Here is a 24,341-nt window from a genome sequence, read left to right on the forward strand (position 1 = left end):
AAGGATTCTGAGCAACTGGGACAAGTACCCCTTTAGACTTGACTCTCAGTAATTATGTTGTTTGAGCAGTCCAATTATTCTTGAGGAAAGGTAGATGGAGGGGGGTGACCACCGGCTCAAAATACATTCAATATCAGCAACACGTGATTGTCCAGCAAATATTTACATATAAACACAAAGTAAAATACGGCATACACAAATGATTCACACAGTCCTCCTTAGGTCAGCATGCTAGTGATGGGCAGGTTCCTGAAATCCACTTCCCTTCCTCTAGATAGTAGGTATTTCTCATTCATTATAGTTGACATTAGGGTTAGTCTCCACTAGAGGTCTAACACTTTCAAAGTTAACGACTGCCAGAGCCCATCGTGCTACCAGGCACAACAAGTTCTACTGGGCCTTCTGGCCCTGTGATCAGACTTACCTGCTCCCACCAGGGCTGCTCTACTGGAGCATCCGTGAGCATTCAGGGTCTTATTTATGAGCCATTGTGTCACTTTTGCACCGCCGGTGCGTCACTTTTTGTGATACACCAATGGCGTAAAAAATGCACCATGTTGCATCATATTTACAAAGTGACGCATCTAGGTAGATGCGTCACTTTGTAAACCTCTGCTCCACATTATACCTGTGCCAGGTATAATGTATGCAGGGTGGGTGTTCCGACGCAAATAAGCCTCGTAGAAGTGACGCAGTGAAAACTATGAGATTTCACTGCGCCACTTCTAGGACGCAAATGCGTCAATATCTTACGCCTGCCTCACAGCAGGCATAAGACTGACGCAGGCACATTGAAATGGGACTTGCCCATGTTAAATGACCCATTGCTGAAGTTGCGTCACTTTTGTGACACACTCCAGCAATGCTTCATTTTTGCACCTACAGATACGTCAGAAATACTGACGTATCTGTAACTCTTTGCGACATGATGCGTCATATTGTAAATATGACACATCCAGCATGTCGCAAGGAGGGCGCAATGAAAAGTGACACATCGCTGTTTTCACGCAGTGAAGCGTCACTTTTCATAAATGACGCCCTCAATGTTTAAACATCTGCAGAGGCTGCCAGACGTGAATTGCACTCTAGGCTTTGTGGGGCATTGGCTTATCATCCATGATGATAAGCAGTAAGTTCCTCTGATGCATCTCACAGGGAGAAGGATTGTTGTTCCATTTCTAATGCTTCAATCAGTGCCCATGCACTTGAATGTCACCCCAACTGCATTCTCTCTCAGCATCACAGAAAGCAAGGGATGACCCTTGGTCTTCACCGAGCCCCCTCACCCCACCCTAGGAATACTGGGTTCCTGACTTGACACACTGGCTACGGCCCGATGGGCACAACACTAATACAGTCTTCATGGCAGCCTCCTCTGTCATACAGAGTTGCAGACTTTACTCCGCACATGGGCTACAGCCAGATCGCCATGGCAGTAATACAGTCTTCACGGTGGACACCTCTGGTATACATAGTTGCCCATTTTACTCCACAAATGGAATACACCTCAATCAGCCCAACACAAATGCACTTTTTGCAGTGACTCCCTCTGCAATACAGGGTCACTGCATTTAACCAGCAGATGGCTAACTTCAGAGCAGCCAGCTCTGGCATCCAGTGTTGCTGAATTGAGTCTGCACACTGGCAGTGGCCGTATTGATGTACCAGCCACTTTCTCCCACCTCTCTATGGTAATCTGCTCACCAGGATCCCCCACTGGACCTTGATTGAACCAAGTGTTCTCCTCTTCCTCACAGGGCACTCTGATCTTGGCAAGCAAACATATATTGGTGCTCCAGGGCAGGTAATCTTGGATTTACCTGGGTGATGTCGCCTCACCCAGCTGCGAGACTGGCTGACCTTAGCACCAGTCCTGGTCACAAGTAAAAGTCTTGCAGAGTTTCTCCCCCTCGGCCTACCGCCCAACTGGTTGCATTGCAGTTGACAATTTGGGGAGTCTCGAGCTCCCCTTCTTATAGTCCATTTCCAGACACAAAATGTGATTTAGTGTCTGAGTTTTTGAAGATTGTGTTGGGGGTCTGCTTACTTTTGAAGTGCCCACTCTATCCTGCTTTACCTCCAGGAAGCAGTCTGTCACAGGAGGAGGACTCCAATTCTAATAGCCCACAAACACAAGGCATGGGAGCAACTAGTGGTTCACACCTGGATGTCAGCCACAGTGATATGTGAATCAAAGAGTTATCAAAGTGTCCCATCGCTACTCTTTATGATACTCTTATCGACCCCATATCCATCCTAACATAAGCCCAAGCCCCTTTCCTGTGACCTCTCTCTGAATCAAAGGGCATAGTTTGAAGTGAACTGAAGAGCCACACTCTGCCCCCCTTCAGTGAGTGTCCCACTCAGCTCTTAGGAATGCAGAAATCCACAAATCTGTGTGAGGGGAATCCTCTACCTCCCATGCTCCTCCAGTCAGTCTTGGCCCTCCCAAAATGGAACCCAGAATAGTTTTTCATGTATTGTACCACTCACAGACACACATACACCCAGCACATGCATGCAACCACACATGCAATGCACAGCACTACATACTAAATAATTGTAGGCCAAGGGTGAGTTAAGCCCACAGCAGCAGAACTTTACATGAGTGGGCCTGTAGGCCTCACTCCAAAAACTCAGGTAAAAAGACCGGTTCACCCCTACTGATCACTAAATGGTATGCTGCCACCATCACATTACTTAACTCCTGGTGAAGGCAGTAGTCTTTAACCACCAGGAGGGTAGCACTTTGGGTGCCCTTCCGGGTTTAAGAAGACCGTAATCTGTGAGACAGGCCTATGTCATGGGACACACGCATGATCCGTGTTCGCCCGTTACTAAAAATTCTGCACCAGAGATCCAGATATCGCTGCAGCTGGGGCACTCATGGCAGGGTTGCATGCCTGTCACCATGCAAGGGTCTTTTCCGTCCCAACAGCGAGCAAAGTATCATTTGCTTCTATAGCACTCCCTTGCCACTAAAAACACAGGGGCTTATTTACAAGCCCCTTGCACTGCTGGTAGATCACTTGTTCCCATATTGAAAGTGACGCCCCTGCAGCACAAGGGGCTTGTAAATAAACTACCCAGTTTTTGGCCTTTCCTTTTTGTTTAGTGCCACATAGTGGTGTCCTGTAAGACTGCCTAGGGTGACCTTATTGAGGTCGTGTCTCTGACAGTTTTCTCAAGAAATGGCAGCCAGATTCAAAAATTGCTTGCAGGGTCCTGCATCCAGTTATAAAAGCAACTTATTTGAGGCAAGATGACTAGAATGAGGCACCTGTTAATAAGGGCCAATTTCTCATGAGTGAAACAAATGTTCTGTGCTTAATATTGTGCTGCCCTCACAAGAGTGAGATGGCTTCAAGTTACGGCCCCGTCAGCGTGTGTCTACGCCAAGCAATATTTACATATTGGCATCACTGTAAGATCAGCTCTTCAGAAAGCAGACGTCTAGTGATACAAGTGGATCTTTCATGTATTGTTCAACTACTTCTCCACTCTGCTCCCAGTTACTTGCATCTCTTCTTCCTCCCTCAGCCATGTTGGGCCAGGGTATGAAGCTTGCTGGCCTGACCCTTGGATCCAGTTATAAGTTCTTGGGGGCCAGTCCTGTGAGTCCTCATAATCAGGAGCCTATGAAAGAAGGGTTGAATTTGCAAAGTGCTTCACTGCTTACTGTACAGATTTACAATCTAAAATTGAATTCTGGGGCGTGGCCAAGATGGCGAGCGGGTAAGATGTGTGTTACTTCGTCTCCCCGCTCGTCGATGCCCGATCTGCCCTAGAACCGAGATAATCACCCCCTAATAGCACTTCGGGAGTAGCGGAACTGCTCCCCAGCACATCTGCAGCTTTGTATACGAGAAAATGGGGCTGGGGATCAAACGCTCTCACAGATCGGAGCCGGGCAGCAGGCTGACGGAACTGGGAGAAAATGGCACCCTGACCCGATAGACGCTGGCGCCTGACAAGCAGACCTGGCAGCCGACGCCGAACAAGGAATTGGAGGTGCTCTAGAAACTGACAGATGAGCGCCTTCCTACCTTGAGTCCCTGACAGTCCCCCCGAGCAAGGAGCGGAGCCCCCACCTGCATGCGAGACTGAGGGTATGGCAACGAGGGAGAGGCCTGAGACGCAGATCGAGGCCGCGGCCGAGGGAGGACCGGCGGAGGCGCAACATGGAGCATCGGCTGGAACAGTATCAGGTACGAGGATAGCCCTCCTCACCACCACCTATGCTGGAGGTGACTGCTGGAGCGGAGAGCAGAGGGGCACTGTGAACCGACGGACGCCTGCCAACTCTGACTTGATGCAGGAAGCGGTAAGCAGCGCCTAGCGCAGATCAGGGGCCCACGCACTGTTAGCGGGGCTTCGGCCAGAATAATCGACTGGCTTCCCTGTGGTTGGACTTCCGCTCCCTCGCTGGTCTCCCACAAGGGTCGGAGGCAGTGGCGCAGTGCCCGGTGGCCCTCAGGTCCTCGGAGGGGCCCACCACATAAGGCTGACCCAGGGGCCTGAAGCAGACCGGCGGAGTGGAGGAGGGCGCAAGGGGCCATCGACCACGCGGACAGGTGAGTGCAGTGGACGAGGGCGGCGCCGTTACTGGGGCCTTCTCCCCGACGGCAGATGGTTGTCTGGGGTCTAGTGTAACTGTGTAGGGCCTGCGGTGGGCACAGCAGACACAGGAAACTAAGTGACAAAAGAGCGTGACCTCCGGGTGCGCATACGGGACATCGGCCAGCAGGGTCGGCTGGCTCTGCGGTGGTGCGCCTGCGGTGGTGCACCCGGGTTGCCCCCGGGGACCCCGTAGTACCGCCAAGCAGATGGCCGAAGACACGGGGGAGGCCACATCTCGCCACAGAAGGTGACAGGGAGGGAAGGCCTCTCATAGTGGGGAAAGGTGCCCGGCCTTTGGCGACCCATGAGGGATACTCCACTGCTGGGGCCCTGTTGATTCTATCCTGAGGCAGTCTCCGGGCACGCTCACCAGCGGCAGATTGTGGGCCTTGTTGGGGTGCCGGGGGAGGTTTCCACACGGCTGGACTGCGGGACCCCTTCAACCCAACTAGTAACTCCTCGGAGGGAGACACTCAGCACGCGGAGGAACTCATAGGCACAGAATCTTTTGGGAAACTGTCTTCCGCCGCTCCTCAGCTAAGCTGTGACAGGGGTCGAGAAGTGGCTCATGAGGCCCTGAAGTGGGCAACGGGATTCCCGCTCTCCAAACAGCGGCACAAGAGAACAGTGATTCCACCACTATCACCGCCCCCACCCACTAACCAGCGGATGGAAGGGCCCACACACAGGAAGGTTTCAGCTGTCGTGAGGCTGAGCACCTCACTGGTAGCACTGCTATTTTTAACTGTTTGCATTTGCCTCAGCTAATTTTTTTAATTGTATTTTGTTTTGTGTGTTTTTACCTTGTGTCCTCTTTGGCTGCTACGCTTTTCATTAGTTCAGCTCCCCGGTCCACCACAGCCTTTGTGGCTGATTGTTGTGGAGGGTGCTTGAAACTTTGCCGCCGGAGTCCACAATTTCCGGTCGGCCTCTCTCATCCGCCTTATTGGTGGGTGGCGGTCTAGCCTTTTGTGCTTCCTGCCTCTACCGGTATTTAACCGGGACATGGCACGCGAGCGCAGCGGGCGCACTCAGCGGGTGCGCCGGCAGCACGCCAAAGGCAAGCCCGTCTGCGCCCATCCGCGCCAGTACGTCGCCTCTCGCCAGAAATGCAGGCCGGAGCCCTTCAGGACTGCGCACCTATACCAGGGCAGAACTATTGGCAGTTAACTCTATGGTCAAGATATGCAGTGTGCCTCCATTAGGTCCTCTGGAAGGGCCCTTTGGCTGTCTTTGTTGTAGGTATGATTTCCCTATGCCACTGCTTCCCTTACCTCCCCCTCCTCTGCCCAGTTCTCTGGTGAGAATTCTCCATTTGAATGTTTGGTCACTGGCTAAGCATTACTTAGAAATCTATGATCTGGTTATGGAGGAATGTCCAGATGTGTTTTTTCTAACTGAGACCTGGCTTAATGAAGATATGGTGGCTGAACCTAATTTAGCGTTGCCAAAGAATCAATGGAGGGCTGTGAATGCGCGCGTTTCAGTATTACCTTCAGCGCCCATTTGACTATTTCAGAGTTGTTAGTATGTCTCCCTCCGGGACCTGCTACGAAATGTAAGTCTGCCCTGATGGAGTCCACCTGCTCGCTCACAATGGGTTCAGCCAATTTCAGCATCCTGGGTGACCTTAATCTTCATTTTGATATTGTGCAAGATAATGAAATTTGCAGTCAGCTTGCTGATCTGGCAGCCTGCCAATTAAATCAATTGGTCCTTGGCTCTACCCATCTGCTAGACCCCATTTTTTCTAATATTCCTCTCGCAACGGTGGAGACACCTAAACCCGTAGGTTGGTCTGACCACTCTATGATATCTATGTCCTTCCCTGCCCCTGAGCCCCCTGACAATGCCGTTCAACAGCCCGTCTTTAGACGTCCTTGGCGCAAACTGAGGCTGGAGGATTTCCACGCGCTTCTTGCTGCTAATCCCCCTGAACCACACAATGATGCTGATGTGTGCTATAGATCTTTTTGCAATTGGATTGTCCAAGCGTTGGATTTCCTCATTCCAGCTAAATGGTTTAAAGGTCGCACTTTGGACTCTAGCCCATGGTATAATGATTCTCTGTCTGCATTACGGAAAGGCCGTAAGAAATTGGAACGCGCGTGGAGAAAGGAAAATGACCCTGTGGCTAAAAAATGTTATCTGGCTGCTATTAAAAACTATCATAGAACCATTTGTACTGTCCGAGCGGCCTATTATGCCAATGAAATTAAGCTAAGCCCTAATCCGGCCAAATGTATTTTTAAGATTCTCAAAGACCTCAGAGTAAGGAAAAACTCCTCTACTTCCGTGATTACATCTGAGCAACAGTGTGAGGACCTGGCAACTTTCTTTGTCGATAAAGTGGACACCATCTATCGGTCCTTCCCGCAAGGGTCTCCTCCTCCTGCTGCTCTTTGCGGATCTCCTCCACTGCAATCTCTGGTAGCGATTCCCAGTATCATGCAGAAAGAGTTTACTCTATTGAGTAGGAAAATTAAATCCGGCTCTCCGGCCGATCCTTTAAAACCTTCCCAGTTCAGGGACTCACTTTCCTTCTTTCTGGCCTGTCTGTGCCAGGTTGTTAACACTTCTTTTTCTACAGCTGTGGTCCCTGGGCCGTGGAAACAGGCGAGGGTATCTCCTATACTTAAAAAACCTTCACTTGACCCGGCAAAACTGGAAAACATTCGGCCAATATCCCTCTTTCCTTGGGTAGCTAAGATTGCTGAGGCTCATGTTTATAACATATTAATGAGGTTTCTGAATACTAATAACATCTTGGATCCCTCTCAGAACGGTTTCCTCTCCGGTCACAGCACGGAGACCGCCCTCCTGGCTGTGACAGAACATCTGTGGACCATTCTCGATTCCGGTCACACGGCGGCACTAATCTTGCTCGATCTGAGTGCCGCATTTGACATGGTTTCGCACGGGATTCTGCTACAGCGTCTGGAGGAAGCTGGTGTGGTGGGCCTAGTGCTTGAATGGTTCAAATCATTTCTGACAGAGAGATCATTCAGAGTGTCGGCCCCCCGTTTCTCTCCCAGGCTCATTCCATCGGGCAAGGGGTGCCTCAGGGCTCTGCGTTGAGTCCCGTATTGTTTAATTTATATGTTCAGCCTCTTGCAACGGTGGCCAGGAATATGGGCCTCACCATGGTCTTGTATGCAGATGATACGCAGCTGGTGGTGGCCCTTTCTGATGGTTCCACACAGGATGCTTCTAGGTTTGGGAGTGGCCTGGCCGCTGTTGCGGAATGGATGACCACAAACTGCCTCCAGTTGAACGCAAGTAAAACAGAGGTATTGCTGGTGGGGAAGGACAGGAGTTGCTGGAGTGAGCAATGGAGGCCAACCGCTCTTGGTAGTACTCCCATCCCTAAGTAAGTGGTCAAGAACCTGGGGGTATGGATGTATTCTACCCTCAGTTTTCAAGATCACACAAAAAAGGTTGCTGGTACTTGTTTTGGCCTCCTCCGGAGACTTAGGCCTCTGCTGAGGTTCTTTGACCCACCTACTTGCCACCTGATTGTTCAATTAGCCATTCTATCTAGACTAGACTATGCTAGTTCGCTCCTTCTTGGGGCTAATCAGGCTGAAGTCATGCGACTGCCGCTAGAGCCCTACTGGGGCTTCCGTGTAATTGCCCCTCCTCTGGTGCTATCAGGAGGTTACATTGGCTGCCCATGACCAAGCGGATCCAATTTAAGGCTCTCTGCTTATCTTTTAAGATCTTGAAGCTTGCATCGCCCAGCCTCCTAGTTAACCTGCTAGCCCCATAAGTTCCAACTCGTCAGCTGCGCTCTTCGGGACAACATCTGGTTAGAGTCCCCCGTGTGAAGCGCTTTTGGGCCGGGGGTCGATCCTTTCGTTGCTTGGCAGCCAAGCTATCGAATTCCTTGCCTCCCCAGATCCGTAGTATGGATCGCCTGCTGGACTTTAGGAAAGCTATCAAAACTTTTCTTTTTCCCTCTGCCTAGTCGCTTTTTGTCCTTTTGTATCTTCCTGGATTCTACCTGTTTTGTTTCTTAGCCCTGATCCTTCTGACGCTGGCAGCGCCGGGACCCCTCTTTCCTGAGGCAGCTGTGCGCTGTATAAACTCAGATAACAACAACATAACATAACATAACATCCAGTGTAGACTCCTTCAGGGCCTTACTCCCCACTACTTCTTCACCTTGCCGCGTCGGTAAAGGATTAGCAGTGCACAGAAATATCGACGCAGACATAGGAGGGACCTCATTCTGCACCGCAAAACGATCAACTGGTTCTACGGGAGCTGTCAACCCAACAGAAGCCATGTCAACACAACGGATAAAAAAGAAACGCACTTTAAAGGAGATGCTCTCCAAACCACCCCTGTCCAGCGCCGAGTACGACAAGGTAGATGCCCCCATAACCAAATCTTTTTTGCAGACCTTATTCAACACACTCCGCGAGGATTTCCATACATTGAAAAGTGAAGTAACCGGGGAGGTCCTCGAGCTTCGGCGGGAGGTGGACACCCTCGGTGACAGGGTGGCAGCCGTAGAAAACCAAGAACAGGCCAAAAGCGAGGAGGTCTCGCAATTGCAACAGGAGGTGATCTGTCTGAGGGACCAACAATTTGATCTGCAGGCCCATGCTGAGGACCTCAAAAACCGCTCTCGGTGGAATGACATTCGAGTTCGAGGGGTATCCTCTGAAGCAGAGGGGTCTGACATCACCCAGTACCTACAGGGCCTATTCTGCGAGATTCTGGCAGCTCCCCCAGAGACGGAGATATGCACAGATAGAGCCCACAGGGTGGGCCTGCAGCGCAGGCCAAATGCACCGCCACCAGATATACTGGCCTTCCTTTCGGACTACCCATTGAAGGAGCGAATCATCAGAGAAGCTCGACTACAGCAGCCTGTCCGATACCAAGGTCACAACATTACCTTGTACCAGGATTTTGCGGCCAGCACTCTACAGAAAAGGAGAAAGTTTAAGGATGTTCCAGCACATCTGCGAGGGAAATGGGGCCATACTCCTGGGGGCCCCCCTTCAGCATAATATTCAAATAGAATGGAGCACTTCAACAAATTTGCTCGCTCTCTGAGGCCTGCTAGCTTCTGGGACTACCACATCAGAGCCCGGAAACAGAGAATCAATCGAGCCAACGTCTGTCCCCGGCACGCTGGCAGACAGTAAGGAGAAGGCGATCTACGGGAGCCTCTCGAGGTCCTGACCCAGTGGCCATGGCGCAGGAACGTAGAGAAGCACTTGTAACAGTCGTCCTAGACACAACCTCCCAAGATGGTGTTTGAGACAGAACGAGGGGACGTGCACATTTTCAGGGCTTGAGGGGCAGGCGGGTGGATGGAGGGTCCTGCCGAACCACTCATGTCACAAGATGCCCTGGGACTCCTTTATTTACCACGAGCACACTGCTTTCTTCAGTGGGCTCGGGACACTTTAGGGGGGGGAGTTTTTGCAGTTGAGGTTGGGGGGTGGGTGGAGAGCTGGTGTGCCGACAGGGGAAAAGGTAGCAGGAAGAGCAAGGCCACAAAGGAGGAGGAGAGGTTATAATTCTCAGCCAGCGGCCATGAGCCCAGGAACAGCTTGATAATCTTCCTCTAACGAGCTGGATTCGGAGTTAACCACCCTTACCCTTAACATTAAAGGCCTCAATAGTCCGGCTTCCGAGCCAATCACAGCACCGAGACCGCCCTCATCGCCGCCACCGATGACATCCGAGCCCTGATGGACAATGGAGAAACAGCGGCCCTCATCCTCCTAGACCTCTCCGCGGCATTCGACACGGTCTGCCACCGCACCCTAGTACGGCGCCTCAGCAACATCGGAATCCAGGACAAGGCGCTGGAATGGATCATCTCCTTCCTCGACGGAAGAACACAGAGAGTCCGCCTACCACCGTACAAGTCAGTGGCCTCCGAAGTCATCTGCGGCGTCCCTCAAGGATCATCTCTGAGCCCCACCCTCTTCAACGTCTACATGAGCCCCCTCGCGGCCATCGTACGCAAACACAACCTCAGCATAATCTCCTACGCCGACGACACCCAGCTGATCCTCTCCCTGACCAACGACCCCACCGCCGCCAGAGCCAACCTGCACGAAGGGATGAAAGAGGTAGCCGAGTGGATGACAACCAGCCGCCTGAAACTGAACTCGGACAAGACGGAGGTCCTCATCCTGGGCCCCTCACCCTCCGCCTGGGACGACTCCTGGTGGCCTCCCGCCCTGGGCACCGCACCCAAACCGACAGACCATGCACGCAACCTGGGCTTCATCCTGGACTCCTCCCTCTCCATGACCAGGCAAGTCAACAACGTCTCCTCGGCGTGCTTCAACATCCTACGCATGCTACGGAAGATCTTCTGGTGGATCCCCACCGAGACCAGGAAAACCGTCACCCAGGCCCTCGTCACCAGCCGACTGGACTACGGCAACGCCCTCTACGCCGGTACCACCGCCAAGCTCCAGAAGAGACTCCAGCGGATCCAGAACGCCTCAGCCAGACTCATCCTCGACATCCCACGAACCAGCCACATCTCCGGACATCTGAGAGACCTTCACTGGCTCCCCGTCAACAAAAGAATCACCTTCCGCCTCCTCACCCACGCACACAAAGCCCTACACGACCAAGGCCCGAGCTACCTCAACAGCCGAGTCAACTTCTACGCTCCCAAACGCCACCTCCGATCAGCCAACCACGCCCTCGCCGCCGTCCCCCGCATCCGAAGAGCGACTACAGGAGGAAGGTCCTTCTCCTACCTGGCCGCCAAGACCTGGAACTCCCTCCCGACCGACCTGCGCCTGACCCAAGACCACCTCTCCTTCAGGAAGACGCTGAAGACCTGGCTGTTCGAGCAGTAGTGGCACCCCCCCCCCCCCCCCCCCCCAGCGCCTTGAGACCCTACGGGTATGTAGCGCGCTTTATAAGTGTCATTGATTGATTGATTGAATAGCCCCAATAAGCAACGCTCAATGCTGTCATACTTATAAAATTCAGGGGCGGACATCTGCCTGTAGCAGGAGACACACCTATTGGCACGCGACTGGCATAGAATGAAGGTTAGAGCATTCCCCTATCAATACTTTTCCTCTACACAAGATAAAAAGACAGAGGTAGCAATTTTCGTGTCACAACGCTTTAAAGGGACAGTGGGGAACAGGGTTGCAGAAATTAAAAGGAGGTTACTAGCACATCGGTTTTGGATTAAAGTTCTGGCTTTAACAATAGGGGCTGTCTACGTACCAAACACGGGTCAAGAGGCATTTCTTAAAACCACCTTGTCAACAGTCTTAGAGAGGCAAGATCGCTTCATACTGGTAGGAGGGGATCTGAATTTAGTAATGGATACCTACACAGATAGATCTGGCAGCCGGTTTTCACAGAGAGGGGAGATCTCCAAAGAGGGCAAGCACTGGTTGCAGGAGAGGGGGCTCGTGGATATATGGCGATCAGCACATCCTCAGGCCTCACAATTCTCCTATTACTCGCACGTACACCACACTTATGCCTGACTAGACCACCTTCTAGGCTCCACAGAGGTACAGGCGCAGGTAAAAGACGTCCACATCACAGCGGCGGCACTTTCAGACAACGACGCGGTGGTGGTGACACTAGAGGTCCCCCGGGCAGCTAGGCCAGCGGGAGGATGGAGGTTACGGGAGGCCATGATACATAAACCAGCAGTGAGGGAGCAACTTCTTAAAAGCATTAAGGACTACCTAGAGGTCAATGATACTCCGGATGTTTCCATTGCCACGTTATGGGGGGCACTTAAGGCGGTAGTGAGGGCAGAACTAATCGCAATAGCAGCTGCAGAGAACAGAGATCGCAGAACGAAACGTGAGGAGCTCATGGCCCAAGTGTTGGCATTGGAGAAGGCCCATAGTCGGAAAGGAGCACCGAGAATTTGGCACCAATTGAAGAATGCGCGCACCCTGCTAGCGGAGCTCGACCTGGATAGAGCCGAGTATGTGGCCCTTCGTCTTAAGCACTCATATTACATAGAGGGGACAAGACGGGCCGCATGTTGGCTAGAAGATTGAGAGCGCGGACGCTACAGGCCAAAATAAGGGAGCTCACAGGGTCAAAGGGTACTAAACTCGAAGACAATGTAGAGATAGCACAGGCCTTCAGAGATTTTTATGCTGACTTATATTCGGAGGACCTCCCAGGTGGCCCACAAGTTGATACCTATCTTCAAAGTGCGCACACAACTGCACTAAACCAGCATAATGCAGGGAAACTCGACAGCCCTATTCGCATTGAAGAGGTTATAGGAGCAATTTCCTGCCTTAAACCACTGAAATCTCCAGGATGGATTCTCAGCCGGGTTCTACAAGGCCTTTTGCACAGCTATAGCACCAATACTCACTAGGCTCTTTAACTCTTTCACCGGCCCGGGCACGATTCCACTAGAGATGCTCACAGCTTCGATAGTGGTGCTGCCCAAACCGGGCAAAGACACCACCAAGTGCAGCTCATATCGGTCAATATCACTTCTTAATGTTGATCTGAAGTTGTTTACGGGCATCTTAGCGGCACGCTTAGGACCCCTTATGCCGGGTATAATTGATCCAGATCAATCTGGATTTATACAAACCCGACAAAGTAGCGATAACACTAAACGCATGCTCCACCTTATTGATAAAGCCCACCGCACTAAGATGGACGCTCTCCTCCTCTCAGTGAATGCTTAAAAAGCGTTTGACCGGGTGGACTGGTGCTTCCTGGACAAAACCTTGATCCACTTCGGTCTAGGGGAAAGGTTTAGAGCCTTGGTGCTGAGCTGTTATACTAAACCTACGGCCACTGTTAGAGTGAACGGGGTAACTTCCATGCCCTTTGAGATACAGCGGGGGACCCGGCAGGGATTTCTGCTGTCACCCCTCCTTTTTGCCTTGTATGTTGAACCACTGGCTCACCGAATCCGAGACAACCCGGAAATAGAGGGTTTTCCTTTTGGGGAGAACGGCATACCGTCAGCCTATATGCCAATGACATTATAGCCTCCTTGGAGTCTCCAGCACGTTCGGTCCCTGCTTTCCTGAGGGAGTTGGAGGCTTTCGGCCACACCTCGGGCCTTCAAATTAACGTGGGGAAGTCATCGATCCTTAGATTTCAGGAACCGAGAATGTTGTACCCCCCACACGGAACTTCATACGCGGGAATACCGACATATCCCTCCATCCCTCATTTGGGCATAGAACTAGCTGTGGCCCAGACACTAAATTTTAGCTACTCCAAACTTCTTGAGCAATTTACAAAAGACTTAAATGACTGGAAGCGCCACTTGCTCTCTCTTCTGGGCAGGGTCGCAGCGGTCAAGATGTCCCTTCTCCCCAGGGCGCTATATCTCTTTCAGACTATCCAGATCTGGCCACCCCCAGGAGTCCTACAAACGCTACAGAGTGACATTAACCAATTTATATGGGGGGGAGGCCCCGGTTACACAAAGACTTGCGTTATTTGAGACTAGACGAGGGAGGAATGGGCATCCCCAACTTCTTGGAATATTTCCGCGCGGCTCAGTTGCGCTACCTCATAGAGTGGCAGCGATCTGAATCAGAAAAAAGATGGTTATTTCAGGACAGGGCGCTAGCTCAATTAGAATTACGGAAGGTCCCTTTCCTCAAATGAACAGATAGACCTCCTAATCTACGGGGCTCTCCCATTACACGGACTGTACTGAGGGCATGGGATGGGGTGGCAGAGCGGCCATGACACCCCTATTCGACAACAGAGAATTCCCCCCAGGCGCGGAGGCAAGGGCATTCTCACTCTGGAGGAAATCCGAGTGCACATTGGCTGGTCACTTCTTCGACCTAGAGGGCATACTCCCCTTTCAGGCCCTAAGAGCAGAGTATGGGCACCCCGACACAGAGTGTTTTCACTACCTCCAACTCAGACACTGGCTTCTCCACGCTGAAGTCCACCCCAAAGTAGCAAGGAAATTAACTAAGTTTGAGAAATGGTTATATACCAAAGATATCGACAAGAAAATGATTTCAGAACTCTATGATATGCTTTGACCTAGGGCCCCAACAGAATCTACTGCGGGCCAGCGGAGATGGGAGAAGGAACTGGGGAGGGAACTAACGAACAAAGAATGGTCAGGCATTTACTACCGCGCGAACCACACCGCCCGCAACACGGCTAGCAGGGAGGCCGCAGTTAAGGTAGCTATGTACTGTCATCTGACCCCGGCCCGCCTGCACAGAGAAAACACAGAGCGGAGCCCACTCTGCTGGCGGGGCTGTGGCGAAGAGGGCACTCTGGTGCACTTACTATGGGTCTGTCAGGAAATACAAGACTATTGGAGTTCTATCCTAGACGATATCGACCGCCAATTCGACACTGCGATACCACGCTTCCCGGTTTATATAGTGCTGGGCTTGCCCAACCCCCTGACATACCCACTTTGATCTCGAAGAGGAAGACAAATGGGATTAGCTCTGGGAGCAGCAACCCAGAACATCCTATCACCTGGGGTTCCTCCACGAACCCGACACGCCTGGGGTGGCTCCATAAATTATGGTACACTATAGGAATGGAACGCATACAAGCCTCCCGCTCTAACGAGCTGTCCAGCTTCACGGACACTTGACAGCCACTGCTCTCCCTTCTGGCTCAAGACATGAACGAGATTACTTGCTCCAAATATCTCAGACTCCTCTGACTCACTAGCTCGGATGCACCGACACAACAAACAGAGGACGCCCACTGACTCACGCTCCTAACGACTTACCCTAACACAACACCAGCGGCACACCAGTTCGGGGTAGGGGAGGGGGGAGTTGACAAGGAGGGAGGGGGGGACTGGGGGAATGTTGATTTCATTTTGTAAAAGGCATTGCAATACTAGATATAGCTATCCGTGCAATCCGGAGGCAGCTGATTTGGCAGCATGAGAGCGGCCCCTTAATGGCTATAATTGATGAGTGAATTCCATAGATGGACTGGGACCTATATATGCTTATGGATAAAACGCCGTATATATGCTTATATTGATTATTGAATGTACAATTTTGCTGAAATGCCAATAAAAACACAGTTAAACCTAAAATTGAATCCTTTTCCAGTTAAGAGAATGAAGATGAAAAATAACTACATCTGTTTCTTCCTTTTGGGATGTAGCATGGTGAATGGGTGAACCGATTTCAGTGCTTAATTTGAGCTGGTGCTTTCCGGTGCTCAGCACTGGCACTTAATCATCAACACTGGCGCTTTTCATGAGCACCAGTTAAGGACACATTAATTTACGGCTAGATTAAGTGATTTGCCCAGAATCACAGAATGTTGAGCCGACACCTGAGACTCAAACTTGGTTCCCCAGCTCCAAAAGTCGGCAGCTCTGGCCATTGCGCCATATTTTCTCCCCACTTTCATGGTTAGTAGTTGGTTCTATTTTAGGCAGCGCTAACAGATGAAATGGGCTGGTGCAAGCCGCCTCCTGACGAAAACCCCGGCACTTATTCCTTTACAAATTAACCTCTGACCAATTTACAATTACTTGTTGTTTTCACTCGCTTCCATTTTGTTTTTGTTGCTTACACCAGCAAAAAGCTGGCCTTAACACCGCCCACAAAACAGGAATAATGCAGTGACATTGGGGGAGAATCCAGAAAGCATTTATCAGTATGGTAAGCAGTACTCCCGGAGTACTCTATTATGTATTCTTACATGTATTTGTGACTTTGCCCCAAATCATCTCAAATTGAAATAGTCCGGAGAAAAAAATTACAAGTACAAAGGGCAAAGATTGCGCCCTCTTTCCGCTTTTACTTTCACTTGTAGGGAGTTGAGCGTCAGGTGATTCACAAAGCGTTCATGTATCTGGAAAAGAGTAATTGGAATTAACCAGAATGCTCAGGAATTCTTCATAGACATTGAGTGCAAAAAGAAAGGATTGTGCTCTCTTTGCTTATACTTAACGTTTTACTAAATAGGTAGGTGAACTTTCTGGGGCTGATTTATAAAGCCATTTATTAATAAGTACAGAAACTGTACTCCAGCAATACTATTTCCCACACTCAAAAATGACTTTGTGAAACTGCCCCAGTGTGTCCACAATGGTTATAAACTAATGTTTGTGTGTTTTTCCCTTTTACACGGGCCTAAAAATTGAGCAAAACAAACAGTCACCACAAATGTTTTTTTATGTAATGGAGTATTTGCACCTCCATTTTGAACCGGCCTCTAAATGGTCCCCGAAGAGTTTAAATCGTGGTATCTGGTCTGCATCAAACGTCTACTGGTTCCAAGGCCTTTTCTTCATCATCTGACCTATCCTTTATTGAAAGACACATGATTCATTACATGTTGCATTCTGTCTGGTGCCTGCATAGTATTATACTGATTTATTTTTTAAAGGAAGGTCAACTAAAACAAGTTTTTCCTCTTAAGTAACATCTGGTATGTGATATTCTAAATACCCATAGCCAGTATTCTTCTGTAATTGATTCCTGATACAGGTTACTAATTTGATACACAATAGGGAAGCCAGTCAGATTTAATCCACTCCTCAGACGGCATAACAAATTAAACCTAATTTGGGTATATGCTCTGCGGTCTCACAAATTGATTTTGACACTTCCAGTATCAGATACAAGTAGATTATATGACATAATGCACAGCAGGAGCATCTGAGACGTTATCAAATGTAAATGACACCAAAATTAATCAAAATAGATCCATCCTGGTGACTCAGCCTTGCCTGGCTCTAGTGCGTCAAGTAAGGGAGCAGCTGCATTTTTTGAACTTGGTTAAATAGCGCAAAAGAAGTGGTCTATTCTTAGTACATTTGCAGCTCAATGGCTGGCCACATTTGCAGAATCTGCCTGGCCTCTTTTCCAGCTGCAATGAAAACCCAAGGCTGAATTGCAAAAATGGCACTGGACACAACTCGCAAATTCATTGGCATTCTAGTCGACTTGTTGCACCTTGGTAGAAAACCAGTTCTGAAACAAAACATGTGCTTTCCACATTTTAGCACTTCACAAAATGAAAACAGGCGTGTTATAGTTGTTCCATAAACCATGTATTTACTCAGTGAGAGGATTCAGTCTTGGACTGAAGGGCCATTGGGGAAACTTTTTACCACATTAAAAAGAGGGAGACAACAGCAGTGCAAAATTGATCCTTTCCGATATCTTATGATAGAAGTAAGCAAGAAGCAATGAGCCATAGTTGGGCGAAGCAACTCAGTAGCAGCTGACACATTCATACCTGCCAACTCACACTGTGCCACAGTGTGTCACACAATTGTGTCTCCCTTTACATGGTCACCTGGTGAGGAACCGAAATCACACAGTGGCAGAGAAAACACGCTGAAACCCACTATATACAGTGGATTTCCAGCTAATTTCGGAGGCTCTAAGCAGCCGATGTCCATAAAAGGTGTGAAAACACACCAGGACATCAATGACAGCCTCAATGGCCCTTTGTTTTTGGGAGGGGGTGGTGCCTTGGTGAGGGTCAGAGTGCCTCTTAGTTAGTGCTCAGCACCAAGTCCTTCCCCCTCTATGCTCCACCCCTTCCAAGGCCCCGACCCTCCTCACACAGTGAAAATATTTAAGAAAGTTGGCAGGTATGCACATTGTTCATACAATTATACTACATTTTCTTGGAAATAAGATGCTTTGCTTTTCAGTCTTCAAAATGTCAGCTTACACAGTACATGTAAAAAGTACCTTGCAACATTAAAATCAGCTGGGGAGAGGATGTGGCCTTAACACTGGAGCTGCTGACTGGAACTGGAGAACCGGCTCAAAATCCTGTGATTTGGGACAAATCACTCAATATCCCTGTGCCTAAAAACATGAAGTAGTCAATTGTAACTGGTGTTCATGTAAAGTGCTACAACACCTTTGGGTCGAGTTTGTGTCATATAAAACTGCAGAAAAAAAAAGAACTGATTCTCGTCCTGCATGCAGACCAGAGCTGCATTTGGAAAAAACAGAGCCGCATTTGGAAAAAAATGAGTGCCAAAGCTTTTATTAAGAGCCTACCACTGGCACTGCTAGATGACAGGATTGCTGAATACCAAACCTGACTAGTCTTGATTCCACTTCAAGACTGTTTCTTCTACCAAACAACACTTTTAGTCTTTAGAGCAGATTCATAAAAGCATTATGTGTACAGGGAGAAGTAATCTTTTACACACTCTTGCATGCCTTTGTAAATGGTCCCCGAGACTTCCATCTTATTCATCAAAGTGCAAAGACGACACAAACCTTTCTATTTGTACTAATTGCACACAACTATTTCCATTTAATTCCCATTTTATTCCAATTTTAGATGTTTTGGAGCCAACTCACAAAGGCATGTAGAATGCGTGGAAGATTTCCACAGTAGTATTACTTTACCTACTCCAAAATGCCTTTATGACTAGGTCAGATCGAACTTCACCAAGTTGCTATCGCCCAATTCTCTTATAGACACCTCAGCTAAAATCCTTGGGAGGGTCTTGTATAGTAAGATCATTGAGTAAGTAGAGGCAAACAAGATTCTGAACCCATGCCAGTATGGTTTTCATAAGCATATTCGAACTCAGGAACAGTGCTTAAACCTCAGTCTAATATTAGGCAAATATACCATAGTAAAGCACACCCTAATGTACTTAGCAATTACTGACTTAACTATGGCTTTCAATTGTGTGAACCATTATAGGCTTTGGCAAACATTATTCGAATGGAAATGGAGGATCCACTTGTGCACCTTCTGGCTTCTATGCATATGAACACCAAGGCTAGAGTCAGGTTCGGCCAAGGAGGAGAGCTCACAAGAGAGATCCACATTGGGTGCGGGGTGCATCAGGGCTGCGTGCCCGCTCCTCTGCTGTTCGTTCTGTATATAAAGAATCTCAGCACACATTTAGCATCGTGTAGGCCAGACGTTCCTATGTTCCTTGCCACTCCATGCCTTGTTTTGTTATATGCAGATGATGCAGTTTTAATGGCACGCACCTCAAGAGCCCTTAGATTACTGGTCAAATAATTTGTTGCGTTTATGGGACCCCTCGTTTTGCTGATTAATTTCTCAAAATCTTTTGTCATGGCATGTGGCCTAAAGTGCATACTCCTCTCAAACATTATGGTTGGAACAAACTGCCTAGTTATCACTGATACATTTTCCTATCTGGAGGTGTATTTTAGCTCTAAAGGTTAATGGATACCTAAGATCATTGAGCAGAGAACCAAGCTCTCTAGGGCAGTTGGTCAACTCTTCAGCTTACTGGTACCACCTGGCAGCCGGGCATCCGATTCCATGTTGCAAATATACTCTATACATTGCGTACCGATTGCTGTTTACATGGCCGGAGTCTGGGGCATTAGGGATCTATCAGCAATCCAGACAGAAGAAAACCGCTTCTGTCATAAGCTCTTATTAGTCCCTCTTTCTACATGACACTTCATTTGTCATAATGAATTGGGACTAAGCTGCATTTGTGGTCTCACTCAAATATGCCCCCCCATTATGGCTTTTAATCTGGAAAATCAAAGAGGCATCCCTAACTAGAAACATCATAAAAGATTGTTCAGCTTGCAATAAAGGTTTAGATATCCCATGGCTAGCATTTGTTGAAAACTCTTTTATCACCATTGGTCTTCACCAAGCATTTATTGACGTCGAAACCTGTGTGTCAATGGCCAGGAAGTATGCTCAGTCCTTATTGTTAAGTCATACTCGGGAAAAGAGGCTAAGCACAGAAATATCAGAGACCTCTATTTCTGCATACCTTCCCCTGAATCATGACAATACTCTTAGCAACTACTTGTGGGGTGGGAGAGGAAGATGGGAATGTTCTTTATTGTTTCACTTTCCGGATGATATAATAAAACATATGCTTTGCTGTTCCTGGGGTTTTCAACATAATTTAGAATCAATGGTGTGCCCCTGTAACAACACTTTTAAACAGTCAATGATACATTTGACTTTTTTCTGCATTTTTTTTATCAGAAATATAGCAAAATGTTTTTAATGCCATTTATTATTTCAAGAACCTGAAACACTGCACTCAGTCAATGCTCTCTCTGAAACAATTTCACAATGATGAAACATGTTTTCATGTTAGTTTATTTTAAAGGGCCGCTGTATGCTCATGATTGTCAATGCATTCTGATTAAGTTGTCTGATTAAGTAGAAAAATACTTTTAATGTTGTTGCTGTTAATATTGCAAGGGTGCAAGCTTAGATCAATGTATGGTATTAATGCTCACATTGCACTTTATTACAAGTGAGATTGTATTGAGCAAATTTTACAGGTTACAGTTTTGTATGTATATTTTAATATTTTATCCTGTACTTTTATGGCTGTATCCCAGCTGAATAGAGATGAAATTGATTGATTGATTGACTAGGTCAGTCTTTGCCTTATGCTTGAAGGTTCTTTTTCTTTTCTGCTACCACCAGTTCTTAATTTTCCTGTCTTTCTTTTCTGACACCTTCCTGTCTTTTCTGCCCTTCTCAAAATGTGAGCATAAAAAATGTGTCTTGGTTTTTACAAGTGACTAACGGTGCTGACCAAATGCTACCAGCATCACAAATGTACCGTGGTCATGTCATTGGTTATGGTCAGAGCACGGAATGTAATGACATCAGTGGAATTTCATCGGTGGAATGTGTCAAGGTAAGGAGATTCCATTCTTCCTAGCCTTTGACAGTGTTTGTACCACATGTACTCATGTTTTGATCGTAATAAATATCACATTTGACACTTCTCTGTGTTAAATTCAGCATTACAGTTAGTGCATAAACTCTGGCAATTGCAGTGTATAAACATCAAGAGCTACCATTAATCCATGTCCCCAAGCCTTGTTGTCTACAGCAACAGCTAATGCCAAGGGCAACATGTACTAACATTAGCAATAGTGATTTTTTGCGAATCGCTCTTTAGTAATAGCGATTACTAGTGTACTAAAGTTATATCTGGTCCTTATTTGCTAATAATATATAAAAGCTAACATTAGTACATCCAATTCAGATTCCCTGTTTAGAAGGGGCACCCTGAAAACACCAATTCCAAATAGCAATTCAGTTGTTTGTTGCAAGTCCAATTGCAATTCACTAGAATCGCAATTTGATGTTTGTACATTTGAAAAAGCATTTTTTCTGTTGAAAAAATGCCTGATTCTGCAAATTGGGATGTTTGCGACTGAAGAAATGTGTTATACATCTTGTCCAAAGTTACAGAGATAGTCCTTGCCTTCTGCACAGAGCAAATTCTTAAAACTGGGTGTAGGCTCCATTCTATGCCTGTGCTCAGATGCAGGAGGTGTTCATGAAAAATCTCCTGCAATGCTAACTTTGCAGGTGCAATTTCATGCAGGCACATTTTATTAAAAGAATTTTTATTTTCAACAAAATAGCATCGGTACATAGCAATATCAAAGCCGTATTAAGGTTCCCAGTACATGACTCCTTCATCTTTATAACCACATCATAGTGAGCAAAAGTTACATCATTTCACTGCTTTCGGTCAATGTCCAACCAACTGTGCTGTACATTACAGAGTTGAGGAAATATAAACATCAGTAAAACATGAAGTGAGTAAGGCCCATCGGACGTATCCCTCTTAGTTTGTCGGTGGGGAGGGCTCCACCATATCAGTTAGTAGTGACATCAAAGTGTGCCTCTCATGCCGCAATTCTATAGTAGGTGAGATGCAGATGTCCCCTCTGTATTTATTCCACCTTCCCCATTTGTGATCCCATTTCCTGGGGCAACCTCTTCCCTGGAAAACAGCCTTCTCTGCAATCATTGCACTGTCCATATCTTTGGCCCAGTCACGTAAAAGTGGGATCGTGTCCAACCCCATTTCTGTGCGATGTTTCGTTTCACGATGACCCAACCCATCGAGGCCCATGCCTGCTCCGCCTGGGAGAGGTCAGTAGCCTCCCATATATTAAGTAGGCAGAGTTGGGGGGATGGCTTTAGGGGCTTATCGCATGTCCTTACCATTTGCTGTGTGACTTTTCCCAGTAGTGCTGGATGTTTCCTCTCTTCCCGGCATCCACCAACCTGCTGGGACACACCGCTGGATGTCCTCTGTATGCAACGTCACCAGGGATGTCTGCGTCGCCCGCTCACCACTGTCGAGTCCGGCCGCGGCCCAGGCTTCAGCCACGGCGTTGCGTGGACCCCGTCGACTGAGGTGCGCCACTCTCCTCCGGTGCAGTCACAGTGGGCAGAGCGAGCGACGGCAGCAGCCTCACTTGGGCTCCTCCGCTTTCACTCAAACTTCGCTCGCTCCTTGGGCAGCAGCAGCCAACTTCATTAAACCCCAAGGAAAGGAGATTTGGCCGGGGCGGATGATTTGAAATGGATATTTCGGGAGTGGCGCAGCGGAGCTCGGCTACCGTGCGGCAATTCCTGTCGGCAGTTGGCCATGCCCCCCCATGCTGGCACATTTTAGCCATATATAGTCTTCACTGGCATGGGACACAGCCCCATAAAAACAAGGAAATCTGTTTGTTATTAGGGAATGCACAGGATTTAAAGGTAGTGTGAAAACTGCCATTTTAGCAGAACTGGGGAACCACAGGCAGCCCTGGCAAAAATTCCTTGTCCCTTCTTGCAATCTTTCTCTTTGAATCCATCCATTGGCTCTCTCTTCTTTTCTCTTCTATCTGTTCTCCCTCTCTCCTCTCTTCTCACCTTCTGACAGCTTTCTTTCTAGCTTCGCCCTCCTTCCTTCTCCTTCTCTCTCTTGGAGCCTCCCAGTGCCTTCTGCAATTAACCTTGGGGGGGCTGGGGAAAGTGATAGAGGCAAATACACAAACTCATCTGCCTCTCGATGATGATGCAGGAACTTGCATCGCAGACTCACAGCTCCGAACCGGACCTCACATCACCTCAGCTGTGAGAAATATCTTCAACGCAGGACCTCGCAAAGCTCCACAACCAGGATTTAATGTACTCTTGTTCAGTGGGCCTAACTGGGATCCTGTAACTGGCCCATGCTCCATCGTGGTCATCCTGAACTTGTGACTTTGTTATAACCACAGTTGGAGCTTTGCGATTTATGGCGCTATATTCACTAAAATCATTTAAGTTGCAAATCTCTGGTCCTACTGATTGGAATTTTGTCATTTTGGTCATGTTCTTTTTAATAAAAAGTACACTATTTAGCTAATTTGATATAGCATTTTTCCTGTGTTGTGTTTTCACTTTATTACAGTTTGAATTGCTGCATAAATACTTTCCACGTTGCCTCTACGTTAAGTCTCCCTGCTCTCCGTCAGAATACCAGGTGTGACCACAGGTTAATTTGGGGCTCACTTGTGTCTTCCCCCTGACAAGGATTGTGGATGCTGCTTGAGTAGGGTTTCACCCCCCCTCAAGCAGTAACCCAATTTATTAAAATCACAAAACAGGTGATTCTTCCAAAGTAGCATGTTAATATAGAGTAAGGTTTAGTTAGAGATGTGAAGGAGCAGAGGTCAAGAATTGGTGAGAAGGCACTGCCTATTACCTCATGTGTTCAGAGCAGTCATGGTGAGACCAGCTGGTATCAAGCAGTGGATAGTTCCAACTGTTCAGAGACAGCCACATATCTAAATTGATGACTTAAAGTAACACCACAGAGAAATACTAGTCTGGGAAGGAGAGCAATGGGTTGACTTGTAAGACCGCTGAGTTAAGATGGGTGCTGGCAGTTGGTACCAGAAAGTAAATGCAGTAGGACAAATGTCTAGGTGCTGCTGGAGGAGAAGGGCCAAATTGCATTGGTTACCTCT

The 24,341-nt window shown here is 48.2% G+C and overlaps 1 protein-coding gene across 2 annotated transcripts in view; it reads right to left on the reverse strand.

Moving 5' to 3' along the window:
- The window catches only part of CHRM3 (cholinergic receptor muscarinic 3), a 2,422,098-nt gene that overhangs the window by 1,370,012 nt on the left and 1,027,745 nt on the right, over positions 1-24,341 (reverse strand). The window lies entirely within an intron of this gene.

This window comes from Triturus cristatus, chromosome 6, assembly GCF_964204655.1.
Source record: "Triturus cristatus chromosome 6, aTriCri1.1, whole genome shotgun sequence".
NCBI classification, from domain to species: Eukaryota; Metazoa; Chordata; class Amphibia; order Caudata; family Salamandridae; genus Triturus; species Triturus cristatus.